The 17,278-nt window shown below is 37.2% G+C and overlaps 1 long non-coding RNA gene across 1 annotated transcript; it reads left to right on the top strand.

The window, feature by feature from the left end:
* Positions 1 to 14,871: 14,871 nt before the first annotated feature.
* Positions 14,872 to 16,334, top strand: LOC136255538 (uncharacterized). Its single transcript, XR_010700946.1, has 3 exons — positions 14,872 to 15,009; positions 15,256 to 15,531; positions 16,087 to 16,334. It is a non-coding gene; the product is annotated as an uncharacterized lncRNA (long non-coding RNA).
* The last annotated feature ends 944 nt before the right edge of the window (positions 16,335 to 17,278 follow it).

The raw sequence follows: 17,278 nt of genomic DNA, 5'->3' as shown, positions 1-17,278 counted from the left end.
GTAGAGATCTACCCCTACAATAATAAGGTTCCCACCTAAGTGCTGTCACTAAAATCTATCATAAAAAAATCATTACGTATGCAGCAAAAGCCAAAGGCATAGCCAGGATTTTTGAAGGGGGGTTGCAACAGCAGTATTGAGTTACCAGAAGCAAGGGTCTGGCAGCCCCCAGCCACTGAAGGACTTTCAATAACTCAGCAAATTGCTATATTTTATTCAAAGATCCTAATAGTACATTAATTAAATGCACATAAGTGCCCCTGAGATGAAGTTAGTATTAGATAAAGCTACCTAGACAGCATAACACATAGACACACATAATAAATTAGACATCTCTAAGTGATAGTTATCCCACTGGTATAGGATTGGAACCATGAATCCACTGATACAAATGAAATGACTTACAATCAAAACATTATAACTACAAATATGCATAGCATGGATTCATTTTGCATGCCCAAGTAATAAATTACTGTAGTTCTATATCCTTAAACACTGCACACCAAAGCTATAGCAGTATAAGGTCATGCTCAGTTATTCATTTAGTGCTAGAATGCCTGAAAAACTCCATTAATGAAGTTCCTTAACATACGGATTTATACATGCATGTTCTACTAGAGTATACGTGACTTCTCTATTTGAGTATATCAATCTTTTTAGCAAGTTTTCATGTTACCTTTGTAAATTCTTTCATCAGAGATGAATGCAAGCTTAATAAATTGTTGTGCTGTATTGCTCATTCATTTTGTCCTGCCACACTAAATGGCCATGATGTGTTAGGGTCTGCTGTAAACTCAGAAATCTAAATTTTACAGGGGTTCCTTAACCCCTTGGAACCCCCTCCCTACACCCCTGAAAGCCTCTTTACAAAAGAGTACTACTCTAGCTAATCTCAAGTATAGCATTAAAAATAAAAATATTTATACTTTTTTTACAGATGCATGAATACATAAAACCTGATTTGGTCTGGTTGCCTGCCTTCCTGTCTGACCACAGTGAAAGGCCAGAGGCTCAACGGCACACCATAAGACCACCATTTTATAGCCACAGTAACAAACTCACCAATGGGCAATGGCATGTGCTTTGGGGTTCTGAGAAATGTCTGCTCTTTGTGCTTTCCTTTCCTTTTTATCATTAATGGCCTTCATTAATTCTCTTCATGCAAAAAACCATATCAAGGCATTAAATATCCATATTGACACTTTCCTTGAGGAGCATAATTTTATTAATTTAAATGCCACAAAATCCTAAAGTGCTGTAAAAAGCATTGAGCACACAGTAGATACCTGTAGTTGCACAAAAGTTTTGACACTCCCTTAGTGCTCAAGTCTCTGCTATGTTAATTTGTAATTTGTACTGTTTTGAAACTTATCATAACCTGTTTATGGTTTCTCAGCACTATAAATTATACAGTTGTTACCTGGGTGTTCTATTTAAATGTTCTATTAGAGTGTTTCTACCATTTCTACCATTGGATAAGAATTTGCAATTTAACATCCTGTATTCTCAGACATACTTGTGTGACCAGATCTGCAAAAAGGGGTCTTATAGCCTTTCCAAATTTCCAAATTTGACGAGTCATAACTCATCATGAGTTTAACCCATTGTCTTATAATTACATCCAGGAATAGTGCTATGTTAGGAGTGTAAGGTGAACAAACTTCAGGCTGGTACCATACACACAAGTCAAGTTATGGTTTGCCAAGTACATGCAATTGTAAAGGCTATAAGACCCCTTTTCATTAGCAAGTGTCTATCAATGAGGCCTGAGTCTAAATTAATATGCTCAAAAATTTGTCCAAAATACTTACAGGAATTTCCCAAAATTTTCACCTATTATGCTCTTCAGTGCTCCCCATTATGTTTGCATTATGCTCCTAGGTTAGCAACATTTTTACATTTATCTTGGAACATTTTAACCAGTGAATGCTCTATTAGAGTATTTCACTAAAAAGTGACTGTTCTTTTAGAGAGTATCGGTCTAAGGAGCTGTGTACCCTATCTCCGTAAACTGAAGTATGCGGAAGTTATGACGGTGTTATTTTCCGTAATTTTTAATTATTAAGTCAAATGTACAGTAAATGCATCAGTTTTTGATATGTGCTTGGGATTCCTATCATTAGTAAGCATCACGTGACAGAAGAAGCAATTAGCTAGCCTACGCTAGTTTCGTCGAGTTTCGTACGCTTATGCCAGTTAGTTGCTGAAAGATGAGCTTCTTGATAACCTTTTTGTTGAGTTTCGCTTTGTTCAGAGTAAGCCCTGTTCAGTGCAGTACAAATGATACAAAAGGTATATTCTACTTCGTACTGTACCGATAAACTTATGTGATACTGTATGCTGTAGCAATAAATAAAGTATCAGTTAAATATTGAGTGGTGAAGGAAAAGAAGAAAGTAATTAATATATACACTATTAGCTATGTGCATAAGGTAGATATTACATGTTCACTCATATACTAGAGCATAGATAGTATATTCTACGTACTATCTATGACTAGTGTAACTGGCTACATAGTATACTTAGTTAGTTAGTGATATAGCTTTAATCTGTTGGTTATGACTGGTCTGGATCAGCATTTATTGTGTAGCTAGTTAGGGTGCTTTTACAGCATGTCATCAAAATAGACAGTGTCCTAATAAAGCTGATGTTTTTGATACCCTTGATTACTAAACTCTTGATTTCGCTTGATTTCAGTCTGTGAAAGAACTGAATTTTTTAACACCTTTGATTTCTAATTCATTGTTCTTTTGTGGTGATATGTGATGTCATAGACTATACAATAAAAGGTGTAAAATAACTACCAATGAACAGCTCTCTTGTTTAAACATGTCATCAATCAGCAGTTTCTTTAAAGCTACACTACAAAGTGTTTAGTTAGTTTGCTTCACATCACTACACAATATATACCTCTCAGTAATAGTATTCAGCATAGGGCAGGTACCAGTACTACAAATCTACAATGCTAGTAATAATTATACAACTAAGTAGCTACTAACAATAATAAGAAACACGGTTAAAATTATGTCACAAATAAATAAATAACAAATAATAGTATTGATGCAGCTAGTTGGAGGCACATGTGTATCTCTTTTCAGTCTGTCTCTAATGACTTGTGTGACTCTCTTGCATCCATTGCTCATTGGATTGCATCTAGCTATGTAGATCCACTTAGTCTTTCGACATGCCATCTTATTGGTTATTGCCCTTGATAAGAACCCAGGTGTTCGTCCCATTGGGATACTTGAGATGAGCTGTTGTATTATTTCGAAAGCTATTCTTTTTATGGTGAAGACTAACATTTTGGAGGCAGCGGGTAATCTTCAACTTTGTGCAGGTCAAGAAGTTGGACGAAAAGCCACAGTTTGTGCTATGCATAGCCTTTTCCATTCTTCTACTACCCAGGCTGTGTTACTTGCTGATGCCTCCAATGCCTTTAATTCCTTGAATCGGCATGTTTCATTGCATAACTTACATTATATCTGCCCCCTCTTGCTGTCACTCTTACCGATGTCTATAGGGAGGTTTCTTCTTTGTTTATTGATGGTGAATGTTTGTTACCAGAAGAGGGAACCACTCAGGGTGATCCTCTCTAGCTATGTCCATGTATGCTCTTTCTATACTGTTCCTCTTATACAAAGGTTGGAAGGTATAGTAACTCAAGTTTAATTTGCTGATGATACTGCTGCTGCTGGGTCTCATGTTGATTTGCTGAGTTGGTGGAAGCAACTGTCTGCCTTGAGACCTGGCTTTGGTTATTATGTGAATGCATCTTTGGTCGTTAAAGAAGATTACTATATATAATTATGATGCTGCATGTTGTTTATTTGCTAGTACCTCCCTCTGAATCACCACTGAAGGATGTCTATATCTTGGAGCTCCCCTGGGTTCTCCTGAATTTACATCCACTTTTATTCAAGACAAAGTGTCTCTGTGGAGAGATGATGTTCTGAAACTTTCTAATTTTGCTTCTAGCCAGCCCCATGCTGCATACTCTGCCATGAATCATGGTTTATCATCCTGTTGGACATTTTTAACCAGAACAATGTGTGACTTGTCCTCTTTTCTGACTCCAGCTGAAGAGGCCATACACTTGTTTTTATTGCCCAAGCTCTGCCTCCATCCTCCCAATGACTCTGAGCAAGCAATGCTAGCTTTGCTGATTCAGCTTGGAGGTCTTGGTATTTTCGATTGTTGTAAATCTGCCAAAGACAACTATACCACTTTTCAGTTCCATCACGTTTCCCTTAGCCTCATTCATCTTCCAGCTCTCATCATTTTCTCCAACGGCAGCATACTCTCAAACAAGAGGCTTTATCTATCAAGCATAAGAATCTTTCCAACAGTTTTTCATCTTTTACTCAACCTTGTTTACCAGTCTTCAGCTCTCTTTGAAACTCGCAGGTGAGAAAGGTGCATCGCTGCCCACCCTGCCATTGGAGTGCCATGGTTTTGCTCTTCATAAGGGTGACTTTTGTGATGCAATTGCACTTTGATATGGTTGGTCACCCCAGAATCTCCCTGCTAACTGTGTTTGTGGTAGATCTAAACATGCCCTCAGCTGTTCAAATGGATACCATTCACAACAATGACATCCAAGATCTGGCAGCTGATTTACTGTCTGAAGTCTGCCATGGTGTATCCACTGAGCCCTCCATTCAACCTTTGACTGGTGAGTTTCTCTCCTTCCAAACTGCAAATTTTGATGATAGTGCTTTCCTAGATATTAAAGCATCTGGCTTCTGGGGCTGTCGGTTTCAACCTACTTTCTTTTTTTTTTAGATGTTAGTACATTTAACCCATATGCCCCCTCTAACCATTCCAACCCTTACCGCCAGCATTAAAGTGTGAAGCATCGTCAGTATAAAGAGAGAGTTCGAGAGATCAAACATGGGAACTTTAGTCCTCTCATTTACCCCCACTTCAGGTGGTATGGGTGCCTCTACCACTGTCCACTGTTGCCTTTAAGCGTCTGTCCTTCCTCTTGTCTCACAAGTGGAAAATTCCTTATTGTAATGTAATGAGCTGGCTTCGCTGCCATCTTGACTTTTCCCATTTGCAATCGGCCATCATGTTCATCAGGGGTTGTCGTTCCACTTCCGGTCATCCCCTTAAAGGTCGTATACCAGCTTCAGTTGACCTAGCACTGGGGAGGGATGCCTCAGGGATGTCTAAGCCCCCTCTTCATTCTTCTCATCTATCCTTTGTTCTGTATGTTCTGTTGTTTTAGTTCTGTAGGTGTAGGTATAGGCAAAACCCTTTCAAATAGTACATCTTAGCTTAGAGTTACAGTGTGTGTTGGATGGGTATGTTTTTAGGGCCGGTTCTTCTGTCCTTTTATAAAAAAGCTATGAAGATACAACAAGCAACAGTGAAGGTAAAACAATGAGCTGTGGTTTAAATTAGTTAGACATCGAACCACAGGATTTTATGGAATTTAGAAACCTGAAAGATCCTGTGTTGTGGTGCACGAGTGAAGCAAGGGCACTACTACAGGGCCTGAGGGTTTCTAAATTCCATAGAATTCTGTGTTCCGATGTCTAACTATTATGTAAATAGTGGAGTATCTAATTAACTGAAACCAGTCACCAAACACATGTATACACACTGCATTACAAACATTGGCTATCACCTTATTCTGTTCAATGGAGTACAGGTGCTTGATCTTATGCAACACTGACCAACATTTTTCTGTATCACTATATAGAAGTTTTCATATATGTTAGAAGCGAATATTAAGTAAGCAGTGATTTATGTTGGTAGTATTCTTTATGCCTTATAATGCTCCCTCACTGTGAATATCAGCTGTTTATCTAACATAATAACCTCTTCAGCTATTTCTCTTGTTAGTAAGTTAATTCTGCCTCTGGTATAACAGCAATAAGAGAAATATATAACTATATATGTGACTGAGCCCACAAAAACAGGGAACGTGGGCACATAGAACTTACCTGAAATGTCATGACACATAACTTTTAACTTCATCGTACTGTGTTCATACATTTTTCAGGCCTAAGTTAAATACAAATTACAGTGTGTAAATATCCAGTTCCAATACTGAGAAATGTCCCATTGTTTGACAGGGTGTAGTTTGTGTTCACATTCCCTGTTTCCGCAGGCCCAGTCACATATATAATATATATCGCATTCAAATACAAACAATACAAATTACACAAAGGAGTAACTTAATAGTATACCTCCTCAGTTGTTTTTATTTTGCATGTGTCACAGCTACAAGTAAAATAATATTCATTACTTATTTATATTATTTTTTTTGCAAACAGTGGAGGATGTCATAGCTCCTAGCTGTACCATTACTCCATTAAATCCCTCCTTTCTTCCTGTTGATGGTGGAGTGCTTTACAATGGCACATCAAATGTGGTGATGAACTGTAATTGTACTAATACTGACTATCAAGAAATCAGGTGGTATTCTCCAAATGAGAAAGAAATTCCTTTAAACTACAATGAATCAAAAGATTTTCCATATTTTATACAGGAAAATGGAACATTAATCATTCCAACATTCAATGACTCATATAAAGGAACCTACTATTGTGGAGTTGGAAATGACTCAGTGTTTGCTGCTAATATTAGTCTTACTCTCTTCTCTGGTAGGTGTTTAGCTACATCATAAATAATTATTGTCGCAAACATTATTAACTTGTCATTTCTCAATTTTAAGTCACCACCTAGGGAAGGTTTTGATTCATAAATTTATTTAATAATTTCAGTAAGTCCTTTCTTTCAGCCCTCCTACACACTGTAGGCTACTTTGTACTTCAAAAACCATGTGCCAATATAATGCCTGTATTTACTCTGTCATTTGCATATGTCAGTATCAGAAATGAAACTAGTAGTCCAAAATGCTATCTGAACTGAGACAAAACAAACCACAGGTCCCAATACTATTTATATTTAGTATTGGAATCATTAGTAGATGTGTGGTCCATTTTGTCTCAGCTAGTCTAATCAGTATTTTGTGCTAGTACAGTAGTTTTCATCAACGTTGAAACCGGGTCACTACTAGTCTCGCGTGGCCAGACCCTTTCCGCGCAGCCGCTTATCGATCGGAAATTATAAGCGCCGTGTAGCGCGGCGCTTATAATTTCAAATCGATAAGCGGCTGCGCGGAAAGGGTCTGGCCACGCGAGACTAGGTCACTACTGCTGACCCGGATGACCCACTGACCCGGATTTGACCCGGATGTGACCCGGACTAATTAAAGCCGAGACGTGTTTCGGCTAGTCTGATTCGGGCAGAGTCTCAGTTTGCCGTGGACTAAGAAAGTCCCGGTTTGTCCAGCACAGGCCATTTATGTGCTGGGGGTGGTAGGCAAGGGCAGTCCATCAAGCCCGGGTAAAAATAAAAAAAAAATAAAAAAAAAATAAAAAAATAAAAAAATAAAAAAAAATTAAAAAAGCGAGCGAACGAGTCTACATTTTGAGCGTTCGATTCGTGTCGAGTAAATATTGCAACTTCAGCCTAGCTGTAGGTTGAAGACCAAAAAAAAAAAAAAAAAGGGGTCTTCACCTACTGACAATAGCTACCCCTCACCATAGATGCCCTCAGTTTCGTGCTACATACTGCACTTACTAGAAAATGGGCGTGGTTGAGCGTATGTTGGTAATGCGATAAGTGGGCGTGGCTCACGAAAGAGCTACGCGATAGCGGTTATAAGTTTCCACGTCGTCGAACGAACAATTTCGTTTCTCACGTGATCCAATCCGGGTCACACCCGGATGACCCGACCCGGTTTCAACGCTGGTTTTCATCACTGACATGAAGACAGGTTAATATAGCATGAATTGTGCTCTGTATTTGCTACATTATACGTGCTTCTCGTGATTGTTAATGATTACAAATTTTGCTGTACCATATATGTGCAATTACCAGCTGCAATCTGTCATAGGATAAGATGTGTGATTAACCTCATTATACTGTTTCGGTGTGGTAGGACAACTAAACTTTGAGCATATTAGACCTTCAAGCTTCATGAAATCAAAGAATCCACCATTTTGTGGCTAGACATATTATGTGTGGACATATTGTATAACTGTACAGTTTGCCAACCAACCTCCATTACAGTAGCTCCAACAGCACAGTAATATTATGTCAGCAATTCATGGCTATGTATACTGGTATCTTTGAAAGGACACTATTCACTCAGTTTACTCTAAAAGAAATACACACAATATGCATGCATATCAGTGTTCACATGCACATTTGATTTGTTACTTATTCTATCAGTATTTGATAACATTCTAAGCAGTATAGTAAGTACATAGTACTATTCAAAAGAACACAGTAATTCATTTTAAATCTGATGTATATAGTATTTGACTGATGTGAACAGATATTCATAAATATTGCAGTTTAATGTACGTATTATCTTGCAGGTACCAATTACTACATTGGATTTTTTCAGAATTACAATGGTGGTTCAATATCTCTCTATTTAACAAATACTGGATCACTAGATTTGTCTTATACCATAAAAGCACCTGGAGCAGGATATTACACTAGTGGAACTATTTCAGGTACACAGTCAACAATTGTAAGTCTTTCTTCAAGTCTCATTACTGGTTCATACAATGATCAAAATAAGGGGATTTACCTTAAGACGAACAGTACTAACTTAGTTGTGATTGGTCAAAATACAGCATATCGTAGTAGCGATACATTCCTTGCTTTACCCACTGTGAAATTGTGCTGCACAGAATATGTGTATTATGGAATTTCAGTGTCCTATGGATATTTAGATAATGTAATACTTATCGTTGGAACGGAGAACAACACAATAATGAGTTTATCAGTCACACAAAGTGTTAATGTCAAGATTAATGATACTGTTAGTCCCCTGACCAGTGGTAGTCAATACTCCTTCATAATCAACAGGTTACAAACAGTGTATATTGGGTCATCAAGTGACTTGACTGGGACCAGAATTATCACGGACAAGCCAGTGTCTGTGTTTAGCGGTCATGAGTGTGGATATGTACCATCGTCATCAAGTACTAGCTACTGTGATCACATAATAGAACAGATTCCACCTACCTTATACTGGGGTAAAAGATATTATGTTGCACCACTGCATGGTAGAAATTATTACACCATGAGAGTACTAGCAGCATATAACTCAACTGATGTAATTATGTACTGTAACAATGCAAGGAGTTCCTACTCTATTAATGCTGGGAATAGTTTTACAGTAACTCATCAATACTACTGCGCAATCCACTCTAATAAGGAAATCTTAGTGGCTCAGTACAGCCATGGGTACAACTATGATTGGAGAACTGGTGATCCTATGATGATGCTTGTGCCAGCCACAGATCATTACAGCAATGAAATCAACCTATCCACAATATCATCAGGTTACAGTGACTATATCAACATTATAGTATTGAAGGAGTATTATCAGCCTAGTATGATGTATTGGATAACAGGAGGAGTGAAGAGGTCATTACAGTCACAATCTTGGAACACAATAACATTCAACCAGGTCACTGAGGCATATTATACACAACTATCTGTATCAAATGGTCCAGTAACAATTGTACACATGTCAGCCAGTGCATTGATGTCCGTTGTAGTGTATGGATTTGACTACAGAACAGGTTATGGTCACCCTGGAGGACAAAGCACTCTGAAAAATTTTCCAGGTAAGTCAATCATTAGTACTGGAACTTTCTACTAATGTACTGCTTGACTAACTTGACTTTACCACTATCTTCAGACTATATAGTATACTGTAACTCAATAATGGCTAAGCAATTTTTTCACTATTAGGTGTCATTCAGCCTGACTAGATGCCTTTTGGCATGCAGTAGGTACAATGCATGCATGGACTTATTTTTTCCCCATTTCTTTTTGCTCACAGCAAAAGTACAGTATACATCAATTTGTGGTAGTGCATCAATGGCTACCTTTATAATATGTAATGGACATAACATAGGAAATTACCCTATCATTGTGAGGTTTCTGTACAGAAAAAACTCATTAATCCTTAAGTGAGCATGCAATCAATACCCTGAGTATTTCATGGTTCTGTAAATACCCCAAAAAAATCAGTTAGCTTTGTAAAGTAGCAATGATGCAGTAGCTACAACTGTTAGACAATTAGCAAGAGTTATAACATTTGCATACAAATATTATGAACTCTTGCAGTTAGCTTAGCTACATGCAAGGTAGAAATAGCTAGATAGAAGAGAAAATAATTGTGAGCTACTGTACATGCCATACTAAGAAAATTTGAATCATTATGACTAATGGGGTAGACCACAAATGCAATATCGCTCAACTTCAGCCTTATTCCAGCCTCTCCTGTAATGAAAGATACACCATACTCCAATTTACTGCATTTGGTTATGACAGTATTATGTATGCGTGCACTACTGCAGTATGTTAATGTGTTTATGTTTAACTCAGTGCAACCAATCATGACTGCATTACCATCAAGTCAAGCCGTCACTTTGGTCACTAATCAGCAACGATTTTCAATGACTTGTGAGGCACTTGGAGCATCATCATATAGTTGGCAAAGAAAAGATGGAGATATATCATCTAGCACTACTGGAGTACACTCTGGTATTCTTACTTTTACTAACTTACAACTTGAAGATGCTGGAAACTACCGATGTGTGGCTATTTGTAAGCATACTGGTTACAGCTTCTCAAATTATTCCACACTAACATTAGCAGGTATGAGAAATAAAATACAGAATAGATGTTACGTGTAGTATTTTGTGATGAGAGAAAACAGATATATCATGAATTACAAAATGAATAACTCTTTTAAAACATACATACTCTGGTCACAGAATGAACATTCTTTTTTTGTAGCATCTCCACCCCGTGTCATTACTCATCCTACTGATACAAGTGCTGCTGCTCCATTTAGTGGTGTGTTCAATTGTTCTGCTGGAGGATATGGTCACCTAAATATCAGTTGGTACAGGGAAGATGTTCCTCACCAACTAATACCTGACAAGTGTACAGTCAACCAAACATCATCACCACAAATCTCTACCAGTACTCTTACTATTCCACATGTAACTGAAGATGATGCTGGCAAGTATTATTGTGTGGTGTGGGCTAACAAACAAGCAACAAGATCAAGACATGCTACTCTCTACGCATCAAGTATGTTTTGCAGAAAAGATTATGTAAAATTCTGCTTGAATTGTATTGAAGGATGATTAGTACTAAAATAAACTGTAGTTGGTAGGGATGCGTCAATTCAGCCAACAAATTTTTGGAATAATAGGTAGATAAAAGCAATGAGCAAAAAATGCTGGAATAATAAGTCCACTTTTTGTGAAGTGGACTCTAGGAAACATAAACATTGTACAAAAGATTGAGATACTCTAATAGAGCAGTCACATATATTAAGATAGCTAGCAGCTATTAGAGTAAGATTAAGATACTCTAATAGAACAGTCACCTTAATGTGAAATTGTAGGTATGTACTTATAATGATTAGTTAATGCGGAACAAAATAAACATTTTTGATCACAATATAGAGCATATTAGGTAAAAAACACTGGGAAAATGGGTAAGTGGAAAAAGCCAAACAGAAGTATCCCTTGAGTTGGTCACGCCATAGATGGCAGAAGAACCCATCTTATTTATGTATTGCAGTTAGTGTAATGAATCTTAGAGTGATAATTATGTAAATCAGTCAGAACTTGTCAATGAATGGCCACATTTCCACTGTATAAATTATTGCTTACCTTTCAAGCAATCTAAAGTACAATACGTAATCATCTGTAAATTTTCTCTGACTTCAGTTTTTGTTACACCTGTAAATGTGGTGGTGAGTGAGTACTCTGATAGCTCTCATATTATTATTATTATTATATTGGATGGTATCAGCTTAAACTCTCAGTGAAGTATTAAAAAACAAAACTACTTCTATAGTATGCACTAACTGAGCTGGACCCTGTAAAATAGCTGAAAATGAAAAGTGGATTTTTTCCTCCAGAAAATTAATAATACAGCCAACCAGATGATTAAAGGTGACAGTAAAGGTGTTGACAACAGACCATGTTGTTTGGCTCCATTACAAATTTAGGAGAGGGTTGTAATAGACACTACACTTCTATAGTAGAAAATGTATGGTGTGTAATTTGGTACAGTAGTATAGAGCACCTGTCAAATTATGAAAACATTATTGTGACAATGAGTAATATTGTGAAAATTTAGATTTACTTTAAATATTGTGCCAGGCATTTGAACAAAAAGATTTTGAAGTATTTTTAGCAGGTCAACCAGTGCTAAATGAGCCAAATTTCAAGATCAAGTGTAATTGCATCCATGAGATATTATTAAATGTTTTTGAGGACTCAGCTTAACATGTACATACTCCATTTTTTGCTGCTTATGCCTGTTTTGGTCAGTCCTCTAGTAAAATCTCAAGATTACCATTAACATATGTGACTGGATTTTGGAAAAACGATCCAAATCGCACATTAGAAGTTCCGAGATAAACGGTTTTAAAGAATTGAAGCCAGCATAACTCTCCAAGGATAGCAAGCACGCGTATGAAATTTACACAAAAGATGCATCAATCTGTAACCTTTCAAGCCACTTCCAGTACTTGTAGCTGCTTGTACAGTTTCCCGCCAAATAAGATAGAAAATCTGAGCAGTTGGACGAGCGAAGTAGTATCACGAGTGCTCACAAAGGGGTGGAGGCTGGGGGGTGGCGGGGAGGGCAAAAGTTAGACCTCAAAATGGAGGCAGACCACGATTGGAGTCCAGACACCAGATTACAGGGCTGTGCTGGCTCCTTAGTGGCTGATATGTAGCAAAATCAGCAGAGAACACGTCTGGCCAACATTATAGGGCTGTCCACCAGTAAACCACTGACTCTTGCCAAGCCAGGTCCTTCACAAGGCCTGAAACCGCCATTTGAGCACTCCACACCACCCAGAAAAGACGTGTGTAAAAACCAGCCTCGTGTAGTTTGAGTAGTGCTGAGGGTCAAAACTTGTAGTACGATAGTGCAGCTATCCACTGGTGGTGTTAGTTTGATTTTGCCTGATGTGCGATTTGGATCGGTTCTGTAAAATCTGGTCACATATTTAATGAAACTTTGCACAAAGCAGCCCAAAAAGTAGAAAGTTTAATGTATTACCTTGTAGGTACGTGTACTTTGCTGTTCCTCTGCAGCCTCCCCTGTTCAACCAGTTGTAGTGATGTCTACATCATCGATTAAACTTAGCATCAATGACTACAATATGTCCATGGAGTGCATACCTATGAAGAATGGCTTCCAATACACATGGGAGAAAAGAAATGATAATCTGCCATCAACAACACAAGGAGTCCACTCATCAAACCTGATTATCTATAACGTGACACCAGAACATGCTGGAGATTATCGTTGTCTAATGAGTAATTATACTGGAACAGTAGCATCAGAGTACAAATCAGTTGAAGTAGCTGGTAAGAGTTATGAACAGTATTATAATGTTTATAGTAAACTATTTATTTTAGTGACTTTTCCAAAAGTTTTGATAAATCCAAATTCTTCAGTGGTAGACACTTGTAGTGAAGCAGTGTTTAAATGTATCATAAATGGATTTGGCAATATCACAGTTTCTTGGAGGAAATTAGATGATGAATTTCCAGAAACAGCTGATGCTGTCACTACAGATACACTGAGTCAAAGAGTCAGTACACTAACAATCAGAAAAATGGTTTGGTACTATAGAGGAATGTATTACTGTACTGCAAGTAACAGTGCTGGTGAAGTGAATTCATCTGTAGTTTACTTAAATGTTACAGGTGAGATTTTTACTTATATCACAATCTATAATATATATATATCATTACAGTTCCTTGTCCAAAAATGATCAGAATACCTGAACCTACTGTTGTTCGACCTGGTAAAGCAGTAACCTTCAATTGTTTGGCTTGGAGTTTTGGTGGATTGGTGTATGAATGGCAGAGGAATCATACAATAAAGCTACCACCAAATACCACCACATCATTTAATGCATGGTCATCCCCAGATGATCCTAGCTTTATGGCTATGTCATATGAGCTTAAACTCCCTGATGTGAAGATGTCTTATGAAGGTTACTACTGTTGTGTGGCATCTAATGCCTGCGGGAATACTAAAAGATGTGCCTGGCTTGAAGTAGACAGTAAGTGTTGTACAAATACAAAATGTACTCATGCAAATTAATGTTATTTTATTATATAGCCACACCAGTGTTCACTATGCAGCCATCATCTTCAGTGATCAGACAGAATGATGTAAATGTCAATGCAATGGAGTGCGTGGCTTCTGGTATCGGTCCTACATATTACAAATGGGAGAAGTATCAATCATCAAATGATAGCTGGATGAAACCTTCTGTTAGAGTTGTGAATATCACATCACCTAAACTGATATTTAATGTGATCACAGAAAAAGATGAAGGTGTCTACCATTGTGTTGTGTCCAATCATGATGGTAATACACTGTCTGATAATGCTACCATCACCATTTATGGTAGGTGAATTAAGGAGGTCCAAAAGTTGATATACGCATATGTATGAAGTTACGAATGTAATAGTTATGGAAATTTCTGCTAAGATATATTGACAAAATACAATAGTCTAACATTTCATTGTTGATCCAAATCCTACATAGTGGTGTGGAGAACTTTATAATTACCAATTGCTACTTAATTTGCAGGTCAACCCACAATTTCTTTTATAAGCAACAACACAGTGTCACTTGAAGGGAAAGAAATATATTTGCTTTGCAATGCTACTAATGATCCGGATGCTGCTCATCCATTACAAGTGTATTGGTACAATTCTGATGGTACACAAGTTGAATCAGATGGTAAGCACATCATGGCTTACAATATCACTGATAAAGTAGCTGATAAGGTACAATCTGTGCTGAAGTTTAGTGCCATAAGACGTTCTGATGATGGGACTTATACTTGTCGAACTTATAATGATCCTGAATCATACTCTGAAGGAAAAACTGTCCTCAACATTGAATGTAAGAGTATTTTGATGTACAGTACAGTAGTATAGTATTATAATAATTATAATCTCTAATTGTACAGTCACAAATTAATATACAGTAAACTATAAGCAATATAAAGCCTTAAATACTATCCACCTCCATAGCTTGTTGCATTCAGATACATACAGTATATTTGTATTTACACACAGAACAAATGCATAGCTATGTACATTACTTAATGTGCTTACATTAATACTGTAATTGTATGCATTTATCCAGATGTTCCAACTGTCACCATTAATCCTGCCAAGTCACCCTACACGGTCAATGTTGGTACTAGATTGTTCCTGTATTGTAAAGCTCTGGGATATCCTACCCCAACAGTACAGTGGTATAGAGGAAGAAGTCCAGTAGTTCCCATTGCTCAGTACTTCCAGCAGCTTTTCTCAGTACCAACTGATGTGCCACATAAAAGAGAGTACACTTGTATAGGAAGGAACAATGCTGGAAACAAGGAACATGTGGCACATAAGAAAATTACAGTGATTGTAAAAGGTACAGAATGATACAATACAATATCATGGATAGGGTATTTTCAAGGGTGGATTCAGAAAATTTAAATGTGGGGTTTCACTCTGAGGCCAGCCTATAAACTAGCTAAATATTATAAGCAAGAATGGATACAAATATTATGAACTCTTGTTATAAGAGATAGTAAAGATCACCCTCAACATTCTTTCACAATTGGAGCTACTGCTTACAGAAAGATATAAAGCCAGCAGTTGCAATAGTTATAATAGCTGAATCAATACATTGACAATGTGTTTAGAGGTGTTTGGCACACTTGAATGTGCTAGGGAACCAGTTCAAAACTCAAAACCAGTTTTAGGATAGTTTTGTAATAAATGTAGGTAATATGAGTGGTTTGAGCACTAATCCATTTAAGAATAAACTTTGCCAACTGTAGCTAAGTGCTTCAGTCAAAAGTGGCCAAGAATGGAGGTTCCATGGAACCTTTTGAACACCCTGGGTCCACCCTTGATGTTCTTGTTCAACATTTTACTCTGAAGTAATAATTCTATTGCTCATACACGCTATGTTCTTTTACAGCAATAAACTGTCCATCTCCAAATGATCCTGTTAATGGAAAAGCTTACATCATTGAAAGTGGCAAAACTGCTCTTTTTGTTTGCAACAATGGCTTTGTCACTGTGGGGAACCCTTCATCATATTGTGTTGATGGTAACTGGAGCTCTCCACCTCCAGTTTGTAAGCATCTCAGTGATAACATACAACCAGGTAGATGAGCAAGTGTGAAAAGACAACGACTGCAAACATTTATAATTAGTGCATTTAAACTTTACCATACATGCATTTAATTGCCTTTTGTTGCATAAACTTATTATGCTGTCATTACTCATGTATATCAATTTCTGTATTCTGCTAGTTGCTAGCAGGTGCAAAGATACAATATCAGTGTGGCTACGTAATTGAGGTCTAAAAGCATCATTTGTGATCTTTGCTAAGTACATATATGCATATGTGTTCTGGAACTGACTCAACTGAGCATATCTCATGGTTTAACTTGCATATTGCCCAGGAAATAATATCATAGGAACGTGGTATGCTTATGGCTTTGATGCCAGCCAGTTCATATGATATGCATTGACTCATTATACTAAGTGACATAAAGCATTTAATTGTGGGTTTAGGTTTACAAGTCAGTGTGGTTGCTAGGTTTTGACTAGTTGATAGTTACTAAACAATGAATGATCAGCATACTAAACAATGAATGATCAGCAATAATCATTTGGGAAATGCATGGATGCATATTTCTAATCACCCCGTGTCAGCCATTGAGTATACCATGGAATAACATAAAGATGACACCTAGATCTAAATAGGTGAGTAACTTGTAGTCTTAATACGTATGTACTTAAGTTAAAAATGTGACTGGATTTGTGAAAAGGTACAATTCACACATTTTTAAATGACAGCAAACAAAATGATGCAACACTTGATGCCTATATTGATTAACTTGTTCTTGCTAGTATTGAAAAAACACATCCAGATTCTCTAGCTTCACTCATGTAAAATATCAGGCAATCATATGCAATGATTAAAAAGTTATGAAACTTCAAAGTTCAAAAAATGGGTTAAATTTTGTGTGCAAAAAAGGTACCTTTTCATAAATCCAGAATATTATTCCAGATACAAATGTAGCTAACTTGCCTACTGTCCCTATAGTCAAATTAGTAGACTTTATGTAGTACAGAATGGTAAAACTGAAAGACTATTATTA

Source organism: Dysidea avara, chromosome 5 (genome assembly GCF_963678975.1).
Source record: "Dysidea avara chromosome 5, odDysAvar1.4, whole genome shotgun sequence".
Classification (NCBI taxonomy): Eukaryota; Metazoa; Porifera; class Demospongiae; order Dictyoceratida; family Dysideidae; genus Dysidea; species Dysidea avara.
Note: the sequence above shows the minus strand (reverse complement) of the source record. Positions and strands in the feature narration are given on the sequence as shown.